Below are 21,540 nucleotides of genomic sequence, written 5' to 3' on the forward strand. Positions count from 1 at the left end.
GCAAAAGGCCCATGAAAAACCAAGATGTGTGGGAAACAAGTGTTCTCATCACTATGTGTTACATGATAACCATAACAATGAGAAACTGCCCAACAATGGTACTAGATTCCTATGACATTTTTAATTTTACTCAATTGAGTTTCATACATTGAATCTAGACTCATTTTCAATTCTCTACACAAATAAAGATATTCATGCAGCACTGTAGAGAATAATCCAAGGACTTCTACAGAATGTCAAGTGACGAACACCTTGGAGACATGCATTCCAAAAAGAACTACTATGACTAGATAATTTTATCTTAGTCATGAGAGGATATTCATTTTAGGCATTTTTGGAATACATCAATTTAACCCATTAAGATTTCTTATGCATTTATTGATAATCATTAAGCAAAAAAGAATGGGTTAGAAGGACAACTAGGTGGATAGTAATAAACATACTTACTCACATAGGGAAAAAGAGTTGTCTAAGAAAGGATTTGAGTGGATTACTTTAGACATGACTTTTAACACTTAATTTTGCTAGAAATGATATTCTTCCTAAGTTGAATATACAAAGATCTAGCAAAAGCCAAAATTATCCTAAATAGAGTTCAAGAATGAAAGAAATCAACTTGAATGATCAATTTGAACTCAAGGGCAAGAATGATGGTTAATTTTTATGGAAGCACACATGGTTTTCACATTTGAATTTTCTATTGTAGATTTGCTATGTGGATGCTAAGTGCACAAGTGATGTGATTTGCACTTAGATAGGCTTTTCTAAAAGATATTCAATAAGTACAAAACTATAATCTAGGATAAAATATATCATTGAATTATACTTAGATTATAGAAATAACAAGATGTGATCATTTAAGCTCAAAATTAAAAAGATATATCATTAAGCTCAAGAAAATTAGATACAAAATATATTTAATGAATTTCAAGTATCTAGCAAGAATGTAAATGATAAAACAATTTAGCATAGCCCCTAAACTAACTCATTCACTAATTAGATTAGAGGGACTCTTTTGGAACCCAAATCCCTTTGGTTCCATCCAAGTTTGTTTGCGGGAGTGTACATTTTCTTATCTAAACAAACTTGTTAGATTTCTCAATTCCAAGCTTACACTCAGAATTGTGATGCTCAACTCTACCACAATAATTATGATTGATAGATGATGAGCAATTAGAATCATAAGACTTTGAAGGTTGTTTATCTTTTTCTTCATGAAGTCTTTGATTCTTAATGGAGAGTTCTTCGTTCATTTGTTCTTCATTTTCATAAACATGTTTATATTTTTCAACAAGTTCAATGTTTGTGATTTCAAGGCATTTAATTTCTTTCTCAAAGGCCTTGCATCTTTGAAATAAATCAACATTTTTATTTATCAAAAATATGCTCAATTAACTTAATTTTTCATTTCCTTTCAAACTTTCATTTATTTCTAATTTCAAATTTTCAATTTGAATTTTCAAATCATGAATTAAATGTTTAAAAGAAACTTCATTTGCAAAAGATTTTTGTAAAGTTTCTTTTTGTCTAAGATCATTTGAAAAGAGACAAACATTTTTCTCAAAAATATTTTCTAATAAAGTCCAAATATCTTTTGCATTGATGCAATTTGAAATTTTGTCAAAAATATTAGGAGTTAAACCACAACACAATAAGATCATTGCCTTGAGTTCAAGGAAAATAATTTTATGTCGCCTTCAGTGCATTTCCTTGAAAAAGAAATACCCTCTTTAATGACATCTAAAATGTCATTATCTATGGATTTGAGATAGGCTTGCATTTCTGCTTTCCAAGCTCCATAATTCGTTCCATCAAATAATGGAGGAATTTGGGTGGATCGGCCTTTCTCAAAATTCATAGGGATTGTCACAGATCTTTTCTGTTGTAGATTTTTAGGATTTAAAAATCTCTTTAAGAGCCTAAGCTTTGATACCAAATGAAATACAGGTGTGACAATCCAAGAGGGGGGTGAATTGGTCAATTAGAAATTTGAGGCTTAATTAAGGGAGATTAAAAATTAATCTTTAATTAAGCATTAATTAGTCTAATCCTTGTTAAAATATGTATATAAATAAAAGCTAGGATTTAGACTTTCTAATCATGCACATTTACTAACCCTTGTTCAAATGGATATCATAATGCAATTAGGGTTTATAACATTTAACACAAGTGCATTTACTAACCCTTGTTCAATTAAAGCATAAACACAAGTAAGGTTAGAGATTACCAACTACCACACGTGTAAGAGAAGGAAAAGAAGACAGAGAGACAATGCACACCACAATGATGACACGAAGAATTTATAGTGGTTCGGTCACAACTTGACCTACTCCACTCTTCCAAGTTTGGCTCCTTGGGTACTCCACTATGGTGAGATTTCAAGCCTAATCTTGAAGCTCTTACAATAAGCTTTTCCATTCTCAAGGGCCAAAGCGAAGCCCGTCGCACGAAGCTTGGTAAGGGAATAAAACCCTCACACATGATTCACCTTTCTTCACAGGCCGAATCGGAGACCCTTTTCTTCACCTTTCTTTACGGGCCAAAGAGAAGACCCTCTCTTGAAGAGCAAATAAAATATAAAACTCTCAATGCCTCTTAATAGGCGGATTACAACTTTGTAAGCTCACATTCACTCCAACAAATAAACAAATAAAAGCCCTATAGAATGCCTCTTGATAACATGTAGAAATGGAAGATCAAAGAGGTTTTTAGCTTTAGAAATAAAATGCTGAAGCTCAAAGAGAAATGAGATTTGATCTTTCTCTAATGTTCAAAACCTTGTGGAGATAGGTTTTAATCATGTATATATAGTGTATTTGAAAATATAACCGTTTGGGGTAAAACTGTAAATAAATGGCTTGAAAAAGTCAAGCAGAAAATGCCCCAACGGCTAGTTTGCTCGATCGCGGCGGTTGACCAGGCTACGGCGGTTGTCTGCCCTTATCGTGCGCCCTATTCTATTTTTAAATTTCTTACCATCACGGATGACCGGTCGCCCAACGAGGGCTAACTGTTTGCTCAAAATTTTGGTTCATAAAACATATCCCGGTCGACCGACCCACGGCGGTCGCCCGCCTTAGACCCAAATTGGATTGCTTCTGTAGAAACAGAAGTGCATCGGCGGTCACCCGGATAATCCCGATCGACCGGCCCGATAAAATTCGAGATGGCCTGGATTTTCAGGTTCCATCCCGCAGTCACCCGGCATAGCCCGGTCGACCGGCCCTGAGTGAAATTTCATTTTAACTTTAAAATCCATGAGCTTTTGGCTATGGTCTTTGGGCATAAGTCCTAGGTTTTCAAACACATTTTTGGGTGTGTTGATGGTTTTCAAAGTTGTAAAATATTAAGTATAAAAACCATTTAAAAACCTTTTGAAAGTGCATTTAAACATAAAATCAAGAGGACTCCAAATACATTCTAAAAATGAATACCATGAGTCTTCTTGAAATGTCTTGGCTCCTTTGCACTTTCTTGGACTTCTTTGGTTTGAGTGAACATCTTGAACTTTGTCTTGGCTCTTGTGACATGTCCTCAAATCTTCAATGCTTGTTGAGGTACATGAGATGTCACCATGGTATGTTCAACTCCAAGCTCCTTCTTGACACTTGCTTAGGAAACTTGTGGAATCTTCATGATGAGCTTCTTTATTCGAACATCTTCAAATGAGGATGTCTTCAATGTAGGTGCAAGCTCTTGGTTCCTTTGCTCCTTGATCCACAAGCCATGTGTTATGAAGAGTTGTGTAATGACGATTATGACATGAAAATCCTGTATATAACATAACACCTCAAAGCAACACATCAGTCCATAAATGCTAATCAATTTAGTATGCTAGCATCAAAATAAGTAGGTAAGGTGAATGATTAACCCATGGGAACCCTTGGGCTTACCCTTCCTTTCTCTGGATGAGATGGACAGAGTGGAGATGTTAGGGCGCATTCTGCACCGTTTGGCTATGTGATGTTTATCTATTTTTTGTTGAACTGTTTATATATGAACTATGTGATGTTTATCTGTATTTTGAGTGTAGGAGTTAGGTGGTGTATCATACTATGTGTATGTTATTTATGTGGTAATAGGTAATGCCTAAGAATAGTTTTTTTTACTTCTTTTTTTCCAGCAGAAGCTTTCACGGAACTCCGTGGGTATCCCAGAAAAAATATTTCACGGAACTCCGTCGATATCCCACGGAGTTCTATGAAATCTTCTGTCTGAAAAATAATATTTCACGGGAACCCCGTGTGTATCCCACAGAGTTTCGTGAAAACTTCTGTTGCAAAAAAAAATCAGTTGAAAATATGTTTAATATGGGTTCTTGCGTATTTTCCCTTGCTTTCTGGGCAAATGAACAGCGAGAAAGCAAGGAAAAATCACGGTTTCTTTTCCTGCCCTTTCCATTTTGCCACGTCAGATTCCTTTCCTTTCTTTTCCTTTCCGCAGCGGAAAAACAAGTGAACAGAGCCTAAGAGAAGAATTCCCATGAAAAGAGGCTATTAATTGATATCACTTTAATGGCCTAAAAGATAGAAAATTCCATCAGAATCATTTTAAGGTCATGTCAATCCAAAGTGGGTGGATGGCTTGTCTTACGATTTGGGTGGAAATGAAAGAGATGAAAAGGAAGGTGAGATGGGGGCTTCGGATAGAGAAGAAAGCATTTCTGCTGATTTCTTATCTCGGCCGGGATTTTTATATTGTTGCCGTCAGCATAAGAGATGAACGAATTTGGTCTTGATTTTCTGCCCTAAAAAGCAGGGATGAGGACGCGTAGATGGAGAGGGTTATGGACTTCTACAAGTTAGGGCTTAAAAAGGGGGATTATTTACATTTTTACATTACAAGTTACCGGTATTACTTTTTTTGAAACTAAGTTCCATTTAGTATTAATCTTGACCGTCGAAGATATCGCACGGTACAACTTGGGCGACGAAGCGTTAAATGGCTTCGTCGCGATGCACGTGAAACTGTCTCTTTGCGAAAACGAGTAACATTGTTTGCTAGTTTGCTGAAAAAAGTATGCAAATCAAGTATCTTTTGACGGAAAGCAAACGTCACACGATTCTAATTTAGAAAAAGATGAAAATGCCCTTGACTCCCAAATGGAAAAAATGCAAACCCCATCCTATTACCCTAAAGTCCTAACTACACTTTTGAGAGAGGGAGGAAAGACGCCAGAGGAGAGCGAAGGAAAGTACTTCGAAATTTCAGTCAAGCTTGCACCTAATCTAGATTTCAAACTAACTGGGCCATGGCATATTTAAAAACTTGAATTGATATATGATGTAAACCCATATAGTTCAGTATTTTCAAAAAGTAATGTACGGCCCTTGTTAGTCAGAGGGGCAATTGTATAATAGGGGCTCACTTCGCGTTGAAAGTGGAGGCCCGCACCATAGGATGATCCAAACAGTCCATTTGATGGGTCACAACGTAAATAGGTTGTGATCAAAGTCATTTCCATAAGATGATCCTAGCCTTCTATTCATTTTTTTAAAAGTAATGTACGACCCACACCATAGGATGATCCAAACCTTCCATTTGATTGGCCACAACGTAAATATGTTGTGCCCAAAAAATCATTTCTATAGTATGATCCTAGCCTTATGATCAATAGAGGTTACCATAACATGTAGTTCCTCTATAGATTGGAACGCTAGGATCATCTCATGGAAATGCTTTTTTTGGGACACAACCTATTTACATTGTGGGCCATCAAATGGACGGTTTGGATCATCCTATGGTGTATCGTACAGTACTTTTTGAAAAACATCAAACCATGCAAGCTTACACCATATAAAAACTATACAGTCAACGGGGTGGGAGAATATCATAATGCTATCCCAAACATTCTTTGAATAAAGGGCAATGTTGTCATTTTAAAATTCAAAATCCATCTTACGTTTGAATTCCGTCAACAGACCGTCAACTTTACCTATTTACGAAAAAGGGCCAAATGTCATTACTGTTTTTGCAAATTATCAAACCATATTACCCTTTTTGCAAATATTGAATAGTAGGTTACTCTTTTTGCAAAAACCCTTGCTTTCTTAAAAATGACCTTGCTTCTATGAAAAGACAAATAAAAGGGGTGAAAACGCTCAAACCCAGCGCCAATGTACGTGGCAATCAAACCCACTAGATTTTTCCGACGTCAAGTACACTAGCGCCCCCTTTAGTCATTGATACACTGGCGCTGGGTGTCCCTAGAAATCAAAAGGGGCGTAATATCACTTCCCTCCTCGTATTATCTATTGGCTACTGATATTAGCACTGCCATGTCTTGATAATTGCACAGAGTCACTGTCTTTTCTTATTTAATCAACTGTCAAAACTAATGACTATTCCAATGAAGTTAAAGAAGTTGCACACCATCTATCATTCTCTAGAGATGGGTCAGCTGGCAGTTATCTTGAAACAAGCGAATGTGTGACACTTGTAAGTTGTAAGCTGAAATATACGGTTATTACGAGTTCCCTTTTTTTGAACATAGGACAATGGTGAGCAATTATATGAGTGAAAAGCTGTAAAAGGAAACCACTACCTAAGAGGAAGAGGTCCTAGAACCAAACATCAAACCATGTCGGTGCATGTATCTTTGTTCGGTCTAAAATGCTTTGGTGCGGTCAGTAAGTGCACCGTGTGTGGGATGTGTGTGTTTGTGTGAGATGCGTAAGCGTGCTATCATAAACTTAATTCAAGGGGTCGAGGACCGAAACATTTTCATCCCCTGGGATTAGATTTAAAAAGAGGAGAACAAAACTTCTTCCTTAGGCTCCTCTGTCTTTACATAGATGGAAAGAACTTCGTAGTACAGACGCGACGCCAAATGTGGGGATGTCAACACACGCAGAACATCAACAACTCGTGATTGATCAAAATGTCGATATGCGCAGAACGCAAACGCCGCCGCTGATGCACGTAGAATGCAAACAACTCTCAAGGTTGACAGACCGTTCGATTTAACTAAACGGCAAATTGACGAAAGCGAAATGTCAGTTGTAGACACCTAATTTTGACAGAACCCTAAATAGGTGTGTGTGTGTGTGTGTGTGTGTGTGTGTGAATAGAAAATCTTCCAAATAAGTGAATTAGGGTCCCAAATTTCTCCCTAACGTAGGTTAGGCTCAAGTTGGTGCTCGTAAAATTTTGAAAAAATCGGATAAGAATTGCCTAATAAGACGAGCTGAGTTAGAATTGTAGTGCAAAAGGGGAGTGAAATATCCTGTAAACCAGCCATTTTTTGTACTAGAGCAGAAAGGGGGGTGTATTATCCGTATAAATTCGCCCATTAAGGATTTTACTTGAAATGAACCATTTTTTAGTCAAAGCACAAAATATATATAAAAGAGGGTTGTTTGGGAAAACTTATGGGGGTAAAAAATTAACACAATCTCTCTTAAGAGAGAAAGCTTTTTAGAGAGGGAGAGAGAGAGTTTTCTAGAAGGAGAGAGAGAGAGAGAGAGCTTTCTAGAGAGAAGATTCTAGAGTGAGAGAGAGAACTCTAGAGTAAGAAAGAGTTTTAGCGAGAGAAAGAAGAAGATATAGAGAGAGAAATAAGAAGGAGGAGAAGCTTTCAATGAGAGATCCAAGAGAAGAGCACAAGGTTAGTAGATTTTGAGTTTATTTCAGTTTTCTTTGAAAATCTAGCCTAAAATGGAAAATCTGAGTAGAAAATGCTTTAAAATGGTTAGATCTAGCAACTCAGGGCTAAAATCTACCAAAATATGTTTAAAAATAAGTCTCATATGAAGATCTAAAGCAATTCACCTCAGATTTTGAGTTCTAATTTGAATTTCGATGTGAAAATAACAAAACTATGTGTTGTCTAGCCTCATTTTTGCCATTTTCATCAATTTCAGTTTTATTTTGTAAAAATTTTAAATGTGAAGGTGTAGAGCTAATTGAGATCTTCGATTTGGCATAGTATGGCTCAAAATTGGCTAAACAACGAAGAAGTTATTCCAATTTTAAGATTTCAGCTGAAAATTTAGGTTAAAATGGTGAATTCTTGGTTGATTTTTGTGAAAATCTTTAGATCTGATGTGTTAGGCTTTGGAATTCAAAAATATATGTGTTAATATGTGTGTGATGTGAATATCTAGTGAAATCATTGATAGATCTAGGGTTTTGATGTGAAATGCTCTTGCAAGATGTTGAAAATATTAAAATACATGATGTCCAGATTTGTATTTGTGCTTTTTCATTAAATTTCAGTTAGAATTTGTAAAAGTGATACACATAAAAGTTGTAGAGCTCTTCAAGACCTTCAATTTGACATATTTTAAGCTAAACTCGGGTTAGAAATGAAAAAGTTGTGGCGATTTTACTATTTCAGCCATTTTCAAAGGTTCAAATGGGAAATCTCCTTGATTTTTCTCATTTCTATAATTTTAAGTTTGGAATTTGAGCCTAATAGTTATTATTTCAAGTCTTGAAACATATGTAATTCAAAGGTTTAGACCCAGGCTTCTTAGATGTGAATTTTGGCTTTGAAATGTCTTGAAAACCTCAAAATTACATGTTGTCCAGATTATTTTTCATCATTTTCATAATTTACGGTCAAATCTGAAATGAATGGATTATGAGGGGTTGTAGAGCATTCCAAGACCTTCAATTTGACATATTATGGGTCTAATTTAGTTATGATATTTTTAAGATTTCAGCCAAAAACACCCTATTTCCAATTTGCGGTTTGATCGGAGATTACCATTTTTCGGCCACTTCCAGCCAGATCTAGCCGGAGTTGTCAACTTGGAAAGTTTTCATCAATGAAGTTTTCGAGACTTTGGTGTTAAACACGTTTCCTAAAAATGTGTTTTGGTTTCATTGTTTTGTAAAACAAAATTGAAACTTTTCAAAACAAAACTGCATAAATAAAATCTGAAATCAGCCCAAAGATGGTAATTTGTTGACCACTTCCGGTGAGAACCGGCGGAAGTGCATAACTAATCAAATGTTCCCTGATTTGTCCCCTACAACTTTGATGTGTATTTTGTTTGCTAGTTTTTCCATTTGGATAGTGTAATTTTCAATGTGAATTTGCAGCTTTCATGTAGAATGCAAATGCTTGCTTTTGATGCATAATTCGTACTTAGCTTAATTTGTGATGGATGAGATGAAATGCTTTGAGTATTTTGAGTTTAGTTTCTGATATTATACATGTTATAGGCTTTCACTCATGCTTAAGTTAATTGTTTTGAGTCTTGCTATGTTTGGATGCCTTGAATTTCATGCTTTGCGTAATGCTTTGTGATGCAAAATGTTAAATGCATGCAAGTAGAAATCAAAACTAAAATAAAAGATGTGAAAATGATTAACTAAGAGATGTTAGGAGGCAAGCTCAGTTACATTAGAAAGTTACTCATAGGAGGCATGCTTGGCATCATTTATAGAACCCTCTGTAAGTTGTACCCCAACTTGTACCCCTATTAGTAGAAGACTAACTTAGTCTTTTAGTTGCCTTACCATATTTATCATTGCAAGGGCAATGATAAGGATACTTGGAGCCCACCTCTGCATTTAGGAGACTTATCTAGTCTCACTAGCACTGTCATTTATCTCCTCTTCTTCTAGGAGACTTGCTTTAGTCTAGTTAGCACTCCCCTTAGAGCTTATAGGTTAGGAGTCAGCCAATAGACTAGGAGTCTACCCTTTAGTTAGGAGTCCGTCCTATAGATTGGAATTTGTCCTCTAGTTTTAGGAGTTGGTTTTTCAGGAGTCTGTCTTACTGCCATAGAGTCATATGAGTCTGTCCTATCATCATAGGGAGCTAGGATTTTGTCCAACCTTTCATCAAGTCATGTGATTCAATCCAACCCTTGCAAAGTAAAGGATTCTGTCAAACCTTTGCAAATCTTAGGAGTCTGTCCTGCACTTATAGATGTTTAGAAGTCTGTCCTTTTCTTTTTAGGAGTCTGTCCTATAGATAGGAGTATACCCTTTAGCTCAAGAGATTCTGTCATTAGTGTTGACACTCCGCCATGATGTGGATCACGGGGTGTAGTCATATAGGTTCCCTTTAGTTGAGATGGTGAAAACATTTTCAAAAATAAAAAATATCTGAAAACTTCAAAACATATAAAAGTCATGAGTCAATAGGAGAGTAGTTAGGAAAGTCTGTTTCCGAACTACGTTGGCTTGATCCTTTTCCACTAGGTAAGTAGGCAGCTTGGGATCCTTATCCCAGGTCCAGTCCAACCTTCAAACACAAATTATTTAAATCCTTTCAAAAATATAAAAATTCTTCAAACAAATCTTTTACACATATTTTTGAAAAGATCTTTCTCTAGAGTTAGGAGTCTGTCCTAGATGTCTTGGGTGTTTTAGAGTTAGGAGTTTGTCCTAGCTAGGAGTCTGTCCTCGCCTCTGTCCGGTCAGTTGGCGATACTCTTCGCCGACTGATGACTAGATTAGGATGCGCTAGATAACCCATTCTTTTCTTTAGGACACACAGCCTAGTTGCACATAGGATATATGAACTACTTGCATTACCTTAGGGCTAAACTTGCATTTAGTTAGGACATATAGGGTGTCTTAAAATTTACAATCCACTTGAACTTAAGTAATCGCACAAGAAGTTGTTAACAACTAGTCGAGTCTAGTTGATCGAGTTTAGGATAGCGGTCCTAGATGCGTTAGGCATCATAGTTTAGAATAGGCGCACAAGAACTACATGGCCTTAATTCCTGTAGAGGCGGGGATACGTAGGCGGTTTGGATGGATACATCAGACCATTCAAAGATTCGGGCCCGAAAATAATTAGAGTCTTAGGGTTTGTTGTTAGTTTTTTAGGATTTGTGTTTGTGGTTATCATTATTTCTGACATAGGATCATGACAGTGTGTTTTCTTTCAGACTGAGATTATTTTCTTATTTGATTACTCACATGCTTAGTTGTAGCATTTGCATGCTTATCTTATCTAATTTACTGCTTATTCACATGCTTAGCTTTAGCTCTTTACCGCTTACTTGTTTATTATCTCCTGATCACATGTTAGTTGTAGCTCTCACATGCTTAGCTGCAGCTCTTTACTATTGCTGATTATTACCTTTGTTATCATCTACTGACATTTGCTCATTGTGCAAGTTTATCTCTTTAGCTATAGCTATGCATGTGTTTGTTTACCGCTTTCTTAGATGTGATGAGTTAGGATTAGATGGATGTATAGAGACTGGTAACAGGTTATCTGTTATGGATCGACACTAGTCTTCTACGCCTCCTTAGGAGACGGTGGATTCTAGTTGTTCATTCTAATGACAGATGATACTGATACCAACTCTCTTTAGGTATGGATGTTAGATATGACGTATGGAGATATGTAGCAGGATTGTTTGATATTGGATTAGCTCTAGTTTTCTACGCTTCCATGAGAGACGATGGATTCTAGTATTCATTCCAATATCAGATAATTCTGATATCACTTCTCATTAGGACCTGGATGTTTTCTTTTCTTTTACCCATCCCCGGGTCATGCATGTTTAGGTAGACGTTTTTTCAGGGATATCTGTTCCCATTTCATATGATTTTCGCTCAAAATTTGTTGAAAATAATAATAAATGGCATAAGAGACCGAGTGCGCTCGGGCGAGTTGAATGCCTAATACTTTCCCAACTCGTAATCAGGCACAGGCCCAAGTTATATCTCTGGATTTATCCATTGCACAGAGTAGATCTTTGGTTCCCTGGCCTTATTCCATGGATGGCGACTCTTCATTTTCAGGTACGTCTTGATTCCGGGCTTTGACTCCGAAACAAGGGGTATCTCATATATCACTACTCATGCTGTGAGGGCACCATTTCAAGAGAGCCTTGGCTAGAGCTCTCCATCGTGTGGAGATCGAGAGGCCCCCTTCGAGTTCAGCCTCGAGATTGCGGGTCCACACCGGTGCGAGGGATAGTTGAATATTAGAGAAAGATTCGCATGTGAAGATGAATTCATTGCTTCCTTAATCCTGAAAAGCTACAACTACGAAAAGTAAAAGGTATAGTAGTAGAAAGATAAAGGATAAAATACTAAAACATATTTCGATTTGGTTCTGGGACCTCTTTCTTGAAGACAGGTGTCTCCTTATATAGCTTTATTCGAGTAACCGCTCCTCATTACTCCACGTTCTCTAGGAGAGAACTTTTTGGTAATTGACTATCTCGGGCTCCCTTATTTGTACGTCCTCCGTTCTTCCAGGTGGTTATCACCCACCTTCTTTCGAGTGGCAACTGAAGCGCCACTTCTTTGACCCGGTCCAATTGGGTAGTTATTTAGCGACTCGGTCCCGCTTGAACGATCGGGCTTAGAGATAGGTATGAGCAGGGGAAACTTTTAGTAACTGCCTAGTCTTCTAAGTTCCACCATATGCACATTCCCCCACATTTCTATCCAATGCCAGCCTGGCACACAACCTCATTGACTCGGTCCAAATGAGTCATGGTCTAATAATTCAGTCTCTTATGACCAATTGTGCTCAAAAGTAGGTGTAAATATTAATACCTACATTCCTTTAATTGACAGAAGGAAATCGATGGAATGTATCTCAGACCGAATGTTGGTCATGTTTGTACATCATTATCTCATCCATGACCGATGCAATGTTGATACCTTTGGAAATTTTCAAAACTCAAATTCATGCCATTGGCCCGATGCCGTCATTTTGTGTCATAAGTTTTGGCGGTTAAGTAGGGACACATGTTGCTTTGGGGTTGAGCGCGTTATTTCAAAACCAGCAAAATGCACATGAAGACCGAAATAAACGACGGCTATCACATTCATCCTCTCCGATTCTTCACCTCATTTCTCCAATTGAGGCTTCCCCTTCTTAGGTTTCTCACTTGTTTCCCATGGTGTCTTCTTCCTTCGAGAACCTCCTTGATCCAGACCCGTTGAAAAGCTTGAAGACCTTTGATGAATTCTTGGAAAATGCTGATGCAGCTTATTGCCCTCAAATCTTTTCAACTATTCGAAGCTCATTTACTTTCACTATAGGGCCTTATTTGTAACACCTTGGGTTTTAAAATAATATTAATGGATGATTAGGACTAAGAAGATTTGAGTAAAATCTCTTAAGACCTTTTATCTAGATCCATTTGCATTTTCTTTGGATTGAGGAAAGATGGAGGCCCACAAGGCCTAAGATCTTAGACCATTAGACCTAGGACTAGATGGTAATTTTAATTTTAAATAAAGTTATGATCGGGATTGATAAGTGGTATAATTAGTAGTTACAACAATGGTATAATAGACTTTATAAGAAATGAGGGCAATAGATGTAGATTGTTGTTTCACCATGGGTAGAATGGTCTTTTTAAGAAGTGGAGGCAAGAGGTGTAAATTTGTGAAGCATCACTCGTAAAAATCCAAACCAAGGAATCCATATCTCATGGCTTCAATCCATTTATTGTCATTGCCACGTGTCATTGAAATTGACCAGTGTCATTGAGGTTGCCAAGTGTCATTGAGATTGACGAGTGTCATTGAGCTTAATAGGTGTTATTGAAATTAACAAGTGTCGTTTGAGATTGCCAAACGTCATTTGAGGTTGCCATGTGTCATTGAGATTGACAAGTGTCATTGAAACTGACAAGTGTCATTGAGGTTGACAAGTGTCATTTTAGGTTAAGAAGTGTCACTAAGATTGCCAAGTGTCACTGAAGTTGCCATGTGTCACTTGAGGTTGCCATGTGTCATCGATGTTTCCATGTGTCACTTGAGGTTGCCATGTGTCACTCGAGGTTGATGAGTGTCATTGGGATTGACAAGTGTCATTTGAGCTTAACAAGTGCCATTGTCACGTGTCATTAAGATTGGCAAGTGTTAATTGAGATTGACAAGTGTCATTTGAGTTGCCAGGGGTCACCAGCACCTCACTTGAAAAAACTATAATAGACATGAGAAGGAAGGAAAAATCTTTTTTTAGTTGTTTTAAAAAAAAGAAAAAAAAAAAGAGGAGAAAAGGTGGAAGAATAAAGGGTGGGAGAAATAAAATCAAGTTAAACTAAAAATTAAGGTAAGATTATAGTTGGGGCTCTCATGGTTAATGCTCCATAAATTTATAATCTCTTATATCTTATTGCTAGACCAGGAACCAACTTGTTTTTACGTTGGTAATTTATAATATCTTATTTCTAATACTTAATAAAGAAAAAATAGAAAATTCTATTGATATAAGATATAAGAGTGTAATTTGTTAGAAAGTGTTGTTCAAATTATATATACTTTGCAATACTATATGAGGTACAACATAGGAGGAGAAGAGAAAAAGAAAATAGAAAAGAAAACGGGTGTCAAAATTCACATGTCCTAACCGCATTTTATACTACTAGCATTTTGACAGGATTGGAGGGTGTGTACATGCAGCATGTTTCTAACCAAAAGAGTGTAAGCCCTTCAACTTATCCCTCCAACTCATCTCTCTCAAATGACAAAAAGTGTAAGAATGCTCATTTCTCCCTTCCCACTCTCTCCCCCTTGATATTAGATGCTAAAAAGAAATGAAATTTAAGGGGTGATGATATTGCAGGAAAAATGGGGCGATAGATTTTATTTTCTAATACCTAATATACTTTAATATTTTATATAAAAGGATGCCACCAGGAATATAAATTATAAGAGCCCCAATTGTACATGCAAAGTCCAGATTAAAAATAGATTTATAATTAGATACTTTAATTTAAGTCATGATTAGTGAAATATTAAGAATATAATCTATGATGAAATATTTTATATTTATTACCTTGTTTCCTAAAAGATATGTAATGGTTGCATCAAATTTTATTAGTATTTATCATATTGTTTAATTATTAGTAAAAAAAATTGACCTTGATATTTGATGAGTTTGATCCATGTAATCTTCTCCAAAAATTACAACTTACCTCATCTTCATAGGAATGTGCCATGAAGCATATGTTGGCATCCTTCTCACTTGGGCTTGATGATTTCTCACTTTCCGAATCACCCCAAGTGGCGACCATGCCTTTCTTCTTTTTGTACTTTGAGGAGGTGGACTTGTCGAATGAGCAATCCAGTTTTATGTGTCCTTCCTTCCCGCATTTGAAGCACTGGGATGGATCGTCATCTTCTTCTTCACTATCTTTCATCTTCTTCTTTTTCTTTCTTTCTTTCTTGTATCTGTTTCTCCAAATCTTTTTAATTTCCTTTAAATTTCGTCTTCATCCTCACTTTCGGAGTCACTTGAGTAGGAGGCTTTGAAAGCTACATCTATCTTCTCCTTTGGCCTTTTCTTATCTTCCAGTTGGCTTGATTTTTTCTTCAATTTCATCTCATGCGTAATCAAGGATCCAACTAGCTCTTCCAACTTCATATGGTCAAGGTCCTTTGCTTCTTCCATTGCAGTGACTTTTGAATCCCAATCGGAGGAAGAGATCGAAGAAGTTTTTTCACCAACTCTAGATTAGTATTTGTTTTACCTAAATATTCAAGCTCATTTACAATATTAATAAAACAAGTATACATACCAGAAATAGATTCAATATCATGCATGGTGAATGCTTCGAAGTCATAAACTAGCATATTTACTTTAGACTTCTTGACTTGGGAGGTCCCCTCATTAGTGGTTTGAAGGGTTGTCCAAATTTCTTTTGCCGTTTTGCAATTTGAAACTCTATTGAATTCTTCAAGCGCTAAAGCACAACAAATTATGTTTATTTCAATGTGGCTTTCTTTTTCTCTCCTAGGGCTGGCAATTTCACCCGGAAAAGCGGGGATCCGCCCCGCTTTGGGAGGGGATTCCCCAATTTGAGTGGGGAAGGGGAAGGGGATTTAAAAAATTTCCCGGTGCGGGAAAGGGGAGGAGAAGGGGATGGAGTTGGCCCCGCCCTGCCCCGCCCCGCCTCGCATTTATGCCATTTTTTTCTTGTATTTTTTTAAGTGTTTTTTTTTTTGGGGAAAACTACTAGAAACCCCTTGGATCAAAACATATCTACAAGATTCTCCCAAAATTTTCATAATTTCCATTAGTACAGTTTCGTCCCTGACATAGCTTTTTATGTTTTCTTTTACCCATAATTCATTGGGCATTGTCCCTCATTATATTAGTATATTACCCTTAGAAATCCCTAAAATCTCTCCCTCGAACCATCACTGTAAGGCAACATTAAATTCTTTGAAAATCTCCCTCCCCCAAATAAAGGCAACATCTCTCTGATGAGTGATGAAATTTTATATGGTGTGCGCTCGTATAGTCCATTATTTTTCAAAAAGTAATGTATGGGCTACGCCATAGGATGGTCCAAACCGTCCATTTGATAGGCTACAATTTAAAAGTACTTTATAGGCCACACCATAGATCATCCAAACCGTCCATTTGATGGGCCACAACGTAAATAGATTGCGGCCCAAAAATCATTTCCATAGGATGATTGCAACCCTCCGATCTATAGAAGGTACCATAATATGCAATTCCTCTATAGATCAGAGGGTTGGGATTATCCTATGGAAATGATTTTTGGGCCACAACTTATTTACGTTGTGGCCCATCAAATGGACAGTTTGGATCATCCTACAATGTGCCCGTCAAGTGGAAGGTTTGGATCATCCTATGCCTATGGTAGTATGGTGTGCCCATCAAATGGAAGGTTTGGATCTTCCTATGGTGTGGCACGTACAGTACTTTTTGGCAAGTGGGATTGGGAATTAGGGATCTGCTAGGGACTAGTGATCAATTAAATGAATCTGAGAGCAACCACCTTTGTCCTCAGGTTAATAAAATGAATAAGACAAAATCTTAGCCTATGTGGGTTGTGTGGCTACTCTCACATGCAACAGCCAAGCCGCAACATGCCTGAAGTGATTGTCCCTAGCAAATCTTTAGTTTTAAACCTAACATTTAACAAAGTAAAATGAGAAAGTAAAGTAATTGTCCCCGAAGGATGCGGGGCGGGGAAGGGGAGGGGATGGGGATTAGATATTCCCCGTGGGGAGGGGAGGGGGATTCCCCACCATCCCCGTAGTGGGGAGGGGAAGGGGAGGGGGAAAATTCCCCACAGAGGGGAAGGAGTAGGGGACCCCAACATCCGGCCCCGACCCGCCCCGTTGCCAGCCCGAATCTCTCCGGCCGTCCACTTTTTTCTTTCTTTTGTGGGAGTTGTGTACCCATCTTTAATTAATTCCCACATTTCAAAATCAAGAGATTGCAAAAAAAAGAACATTCTAGTTTTCCAATAACCATAATTTGTTTCATTGAAAAAATATGGTCTAAAACATATTGGCCTTCGGCATATCTGGATGGGGTTGCCATGATCTTTACTCTTTTAGAATTTTGAAAAATAAAAAATCTCTATGTAAGAGCCTTGTGCTCTGATACCAAATGAAATCCCAATAGGCAACCCAAGAGGGGGAGTGAATTGGGTTTATAAAAACTTTTGCCCTTGTTCAAGATTAATATAAAATTAAAACTAAAAGGACAAAGCAAACATTCAAGCACGATGAAGATAAACACAAGATTCACAAATAAAAGATAGAGAGAGAGAGAATAGAGTGCAACGGGATTTATAGTGGTTCGGTCCTCAACCAAGATTCCTACTCCGCTCCACCAAGTTTGTCTCCTTGATGGCTTCACTAAACCAAATCTTCTTGTGGTGAAGATTAAACCCTTTACAAATGAGGATAGTTCTACGCCTCACCACTTACCGTCAAAGATAGTTACGAGTCTCCCAACACTTGCTCTTGGAGATGGCTTCACTCTCCAAACACTTGTCAATTACAATGTGAATGAATCAAGGAAAATGAAAATACAAAATCCTTTCACAAGCGTGGATATCTCTGTAAGCTCTCAAGATAATCTTTCTCTCAAAAGAATATACAATAATGCCCTAAGGAGATCTTCTTCAAAATAGAATGCAAGTTATAGGCTTTGAAGAAGATAAAACAAGTAAAACTATGATAAATGTGATTTACAAGTGAAGTTGAAGTTTTCCAAGTGTTTTGGAGATTTTCCAAATGTAAATTTGTGTTAAAAACATGATTTAATGTTATATATAGCCCATATTCAAATATGACCATTTGATGGCATTTTGGTAAAATTTAGGGCAAAAACAAAACTAGTCGTCAGAGCCTCCAACAGCTATAATCGCACTGCCATACATTTGGAAGATTGTCTGCAGCACCAACCAGAGAGCCCTTTCCACATTTGTTGGGAACAGACGTTTGGGCCAACGTCCGTGTCTCCCATATTTTGATTTTTGATTCAATTTGATTCAAAATGAGTGGATTTAAAATCATTTGAAATCTTTACGACTTGGAAACACTTCAAAATGAGTGGATTTAAAATCATTTGAAATCTTTGAAAGTACTTTGCAAAACCATATTGAAGTTGATCTCCAATAAAATCTAATTAACTTGAGCACACTTGATCTTCAATTGCTTCTAATCCTTTGAACCTTTGATCTTCTAGATCTTCTAAATCTTCTTTTACGCTTGATTGATAGTCTATTTTGGCTCTAATGCCTTGATCCAGACTCCTGTGATTTTGGTCAAATTGAACATATAAATCTACAACTTAAACACCACAATCATTACTACCAAAATCACTTGTGTTTGGAATCATCAAAACAAGATAGAAATAGCTAAGGGTTGAACCTCTGGGACCTACAATCTCACAAAACTCGGAAAGATACTTTGAATCCCCAGTGGACACGTGTCCCTAGAATACCGTCGATACACAAAAATGGAGAGAGGTGAACCAACAAGTCTAAAGAATTATGGCCACACTCAAAGATACATTCTATCGGTCTCCATTCGTCGACCAATGAAATGTGAGGGGCAATGTTTACGCCCATTTTGGTGTCTAATCGGTCGTAGATGGCCGAGTTATCAAGTGGCAGTCCGCTTTGACTGGGTCAACCAAGTGATATGCCATGCAAGCACTTGATGGACTTGTGGGAGAATACACATGCACTGGAACCTATAATGGTGGACAATTATTGAAAATCCTATCAGAGCACATTCGTCTTTAAGGGGGGTTTAGTTTTGCGGGATTTTAATGTGTGGACATTAATGTGTGGACTTTTCCATATTGTCCATGACTCTTTGGGGACTTGAACTTTAATGTGCGGACACTTGGAACTCTGGGGACTCCATCAGGGACTTTTTAGAGTCACACGTCATTGAAATCACCCGTTAGTCATCAACAAATACATGAATTTGAAGTCCTAAAGTTTTAATAATCAATTTCTACTATGATCCTATGGATTTGTGGGCCTTACTAAAATATCTAAGTAATACTGTGCATTTGTAGGTCCTACTAAGTGTAAGGCCAAAGTAGTCATTGCACTTTGGATATGGCCCAACCAAATCCTGAGTTTGATGCCATCAATTCTGCAATCGGTTTGTATATTCTCATCTAGACTCTGAGCTTGCTCCTAACATGATCATACATTTTGCTACATCTAAGTCTTGAATTCAATGCTGGAAGGACTTTAATGGTGATGAGATTCTTGGAAAAAGAACCATCTGCCTGTCTTGCCCCATTATTGGCCTCATCCACTAAAATCCTTAACAACTCTCTAGATTCCTGAGTACTCCATTACTCAAAGGAACTTGGCTTTTGATGGCTTTGACATCTACAAACATCTCACAAATAAATAATACACATAATTTAGAGCCACAAAACATTTGAGTTTGAGAACATAAAGTAATAGACAAAGTATTTCTAAGCAAATATATATGATATAAAAAGTAAGGAAAAAACTGAAAAACCCTCATCAGGAAGACAATCCACATTGTCTTCCCATTCACAAACATCCCATCAACTAGGACTACACAAACTAATGATCTAGCCTTTCTGGGAGAAACCCAAATCAAGGCTCGATCAAGCCCCCAAAAAAATATTGTTACCAAAAACCCATGGTTTAGAAGTATAATATTATACCCAAAACCCATGTTACCGAGAAACCCACCAAAACCTATGTTAGAAGCTTCATTGGGTTTAGAAGTTTGTGAATAAAATATGCATTAAAACCCACCAAAACCTATATTATATACAGTAAAATCTGCAAAAAGAAAAACCTACAAAGAGTATATACACATATGCATTAAAATATGCATTAAACCCCATGAAGCTTTAAATCCCATGTTACCCAGAAAACCTATTTAAAACCCATGATTTAGAAGTTTAGAAGTAAAATATTATACCCAGAACCCATATTATACCCAACCCCGTGCAAAAAGTAGAACCTGCAAAGAGATACACATATAAGAGGCAGAGAAGATGCATCTAAAGTTTGTGAATTTAATACAGTTTCTTGGAGAATGGGTAGAGAAGAGGCATTTTTTATGGAGATGGAGAGCTCAATATGTGGTCGTGAAGCTTCAAAAGACCACCACCGTTTTTTTCCAATCATAAACAAGAGCAGCAATAGCGATTCAAACCCTTTTCAAAGGAAAAATAACCTTCTTCCATCAATCCATCACCCGATCGATTGAAACCCGGCCAGAACATAAAAATCTCCCCCTGCTCTCCACTCAAACTCTCCTTCCTACCCTAGATTTTAAGAGTTTTAATTCAAGGGTTTCTCCCTTTGATTTTCTCATTGATTTTCCAGTTTTATTTCATAGGCCAAACTCAGAGAGAGAGAGAGAGGTGCACAGAGAGCATACCTTTGATTTTCTAGCCTTTGAGATGAAGATGTGCGTTCATTTTCCAGCTCTTATTTCATCCTTAGCGATTAGGGTTACACGATTTCACGTGGGATTTTAAGTTTCAGCTGTTTGAGGTGAACATTAGGCCGGGCTATTTCTCTTGTACGTCGTGACTTTATGTCCGTGCCGCACCAAAAGTTCACGATTTTCGGAACTTGCCACTAATGGTGTATTTGCAAGTCCACAAAAAAAGACACGCTCGACTAACGGTGGATTCGTCAAATGCGCCAAAGACCACACAAATCCACCACGACTAAGCCCAGCTAAGGAAACAATCGGTGGAATGGGATCGAATTATCAAGTAACCTTTTGTTTGGGCTGATGTAAGGATGTGGCACAACTATTGGCAATCGTGTGAAGGTAGATGATAACCACCTGGACAATGAAGGATGTGAGAATAAGGAGACCCATTGTGGGTAGTTACCAAAAAGTTTCCCTCTAAGAAGAACGTGGGGTGATGAGAAATGGTTATCCGAATATAGCTATATAAGGAGGCGTCTGTCTTTATGAAAGAGATCCTAGAACCAAATCCAAACATGTATTGGTATTTTATCTTTACTTTTCCTACACTTGTACCCTTTACTTTTCGTAGCTGTAGCTGTACCCGGATTAAGGAGCAATTAATTTATCTCCTCAAGTGAGTCTTTCTCTTTAATTTGTTCATCCCTGACACTAGCGTCTGATTTGTGACTGTTTTGTCGTATAGCTTGAGTCGAACGGTCTGTCGACCATGAGTGTTGTTCGTGCTCTGCGCATGGGACACCCCCTTAAATTTAGTGTCGTGCACTGCAACTAAAAGGTCATTTATATCTGTGCAAAGGTAGAGGGGCCCAAGGAAGAAGTGTCGTTCCCCTCTTTTTCTCAATCACCTGAAATCCAATCCTAGGAGAC

General features: G+C 37.4%; 1 pseudogene across 1 annotated transcript in view; it reads right to left on the reverse strand.

The window, feature by feature from the left end:
• Positions 1-20,800, reverse strand: part of LOC143853972 (pentatricopeptide repeat-containing protein At3g16010 pseudogene) — a 54,425-nt pseudogene extending 33,625 nt beyond the window's left edge. Inside the window, exon 1 of the transcript XR_013237311.1 lies at positions 20,608-20,800. The product of XR_013237311.1 is annotated as a pentatricopeptide repeat-containing protein At3g16010 pseudogene, transcript variant X1 (transcript). The remainder of the gene's footprint in view (positions 1-20,607) is intronic.
• Between the last annotated feature and the right edge of the window lie 740 nt (positions 20,801-21,540).

This window comes from Tasmannia lanceolata, unplaced genomic scaffold (genome assembly GCF_043159265.1).
Source record: "Tasmannia lanceolata isolate RefF3 unplaced genomic scaffold, GAP_Taslan_0.1 ptg000003l, whole genome shotgun sequence".
NCBI classification, from domain to species: Eukaryota; Viridiplantae; Streptophyta; class Magnoliopsida; order Canellales; family Winteraceae; genus Tasmannia; species Tasmannia lanceolata.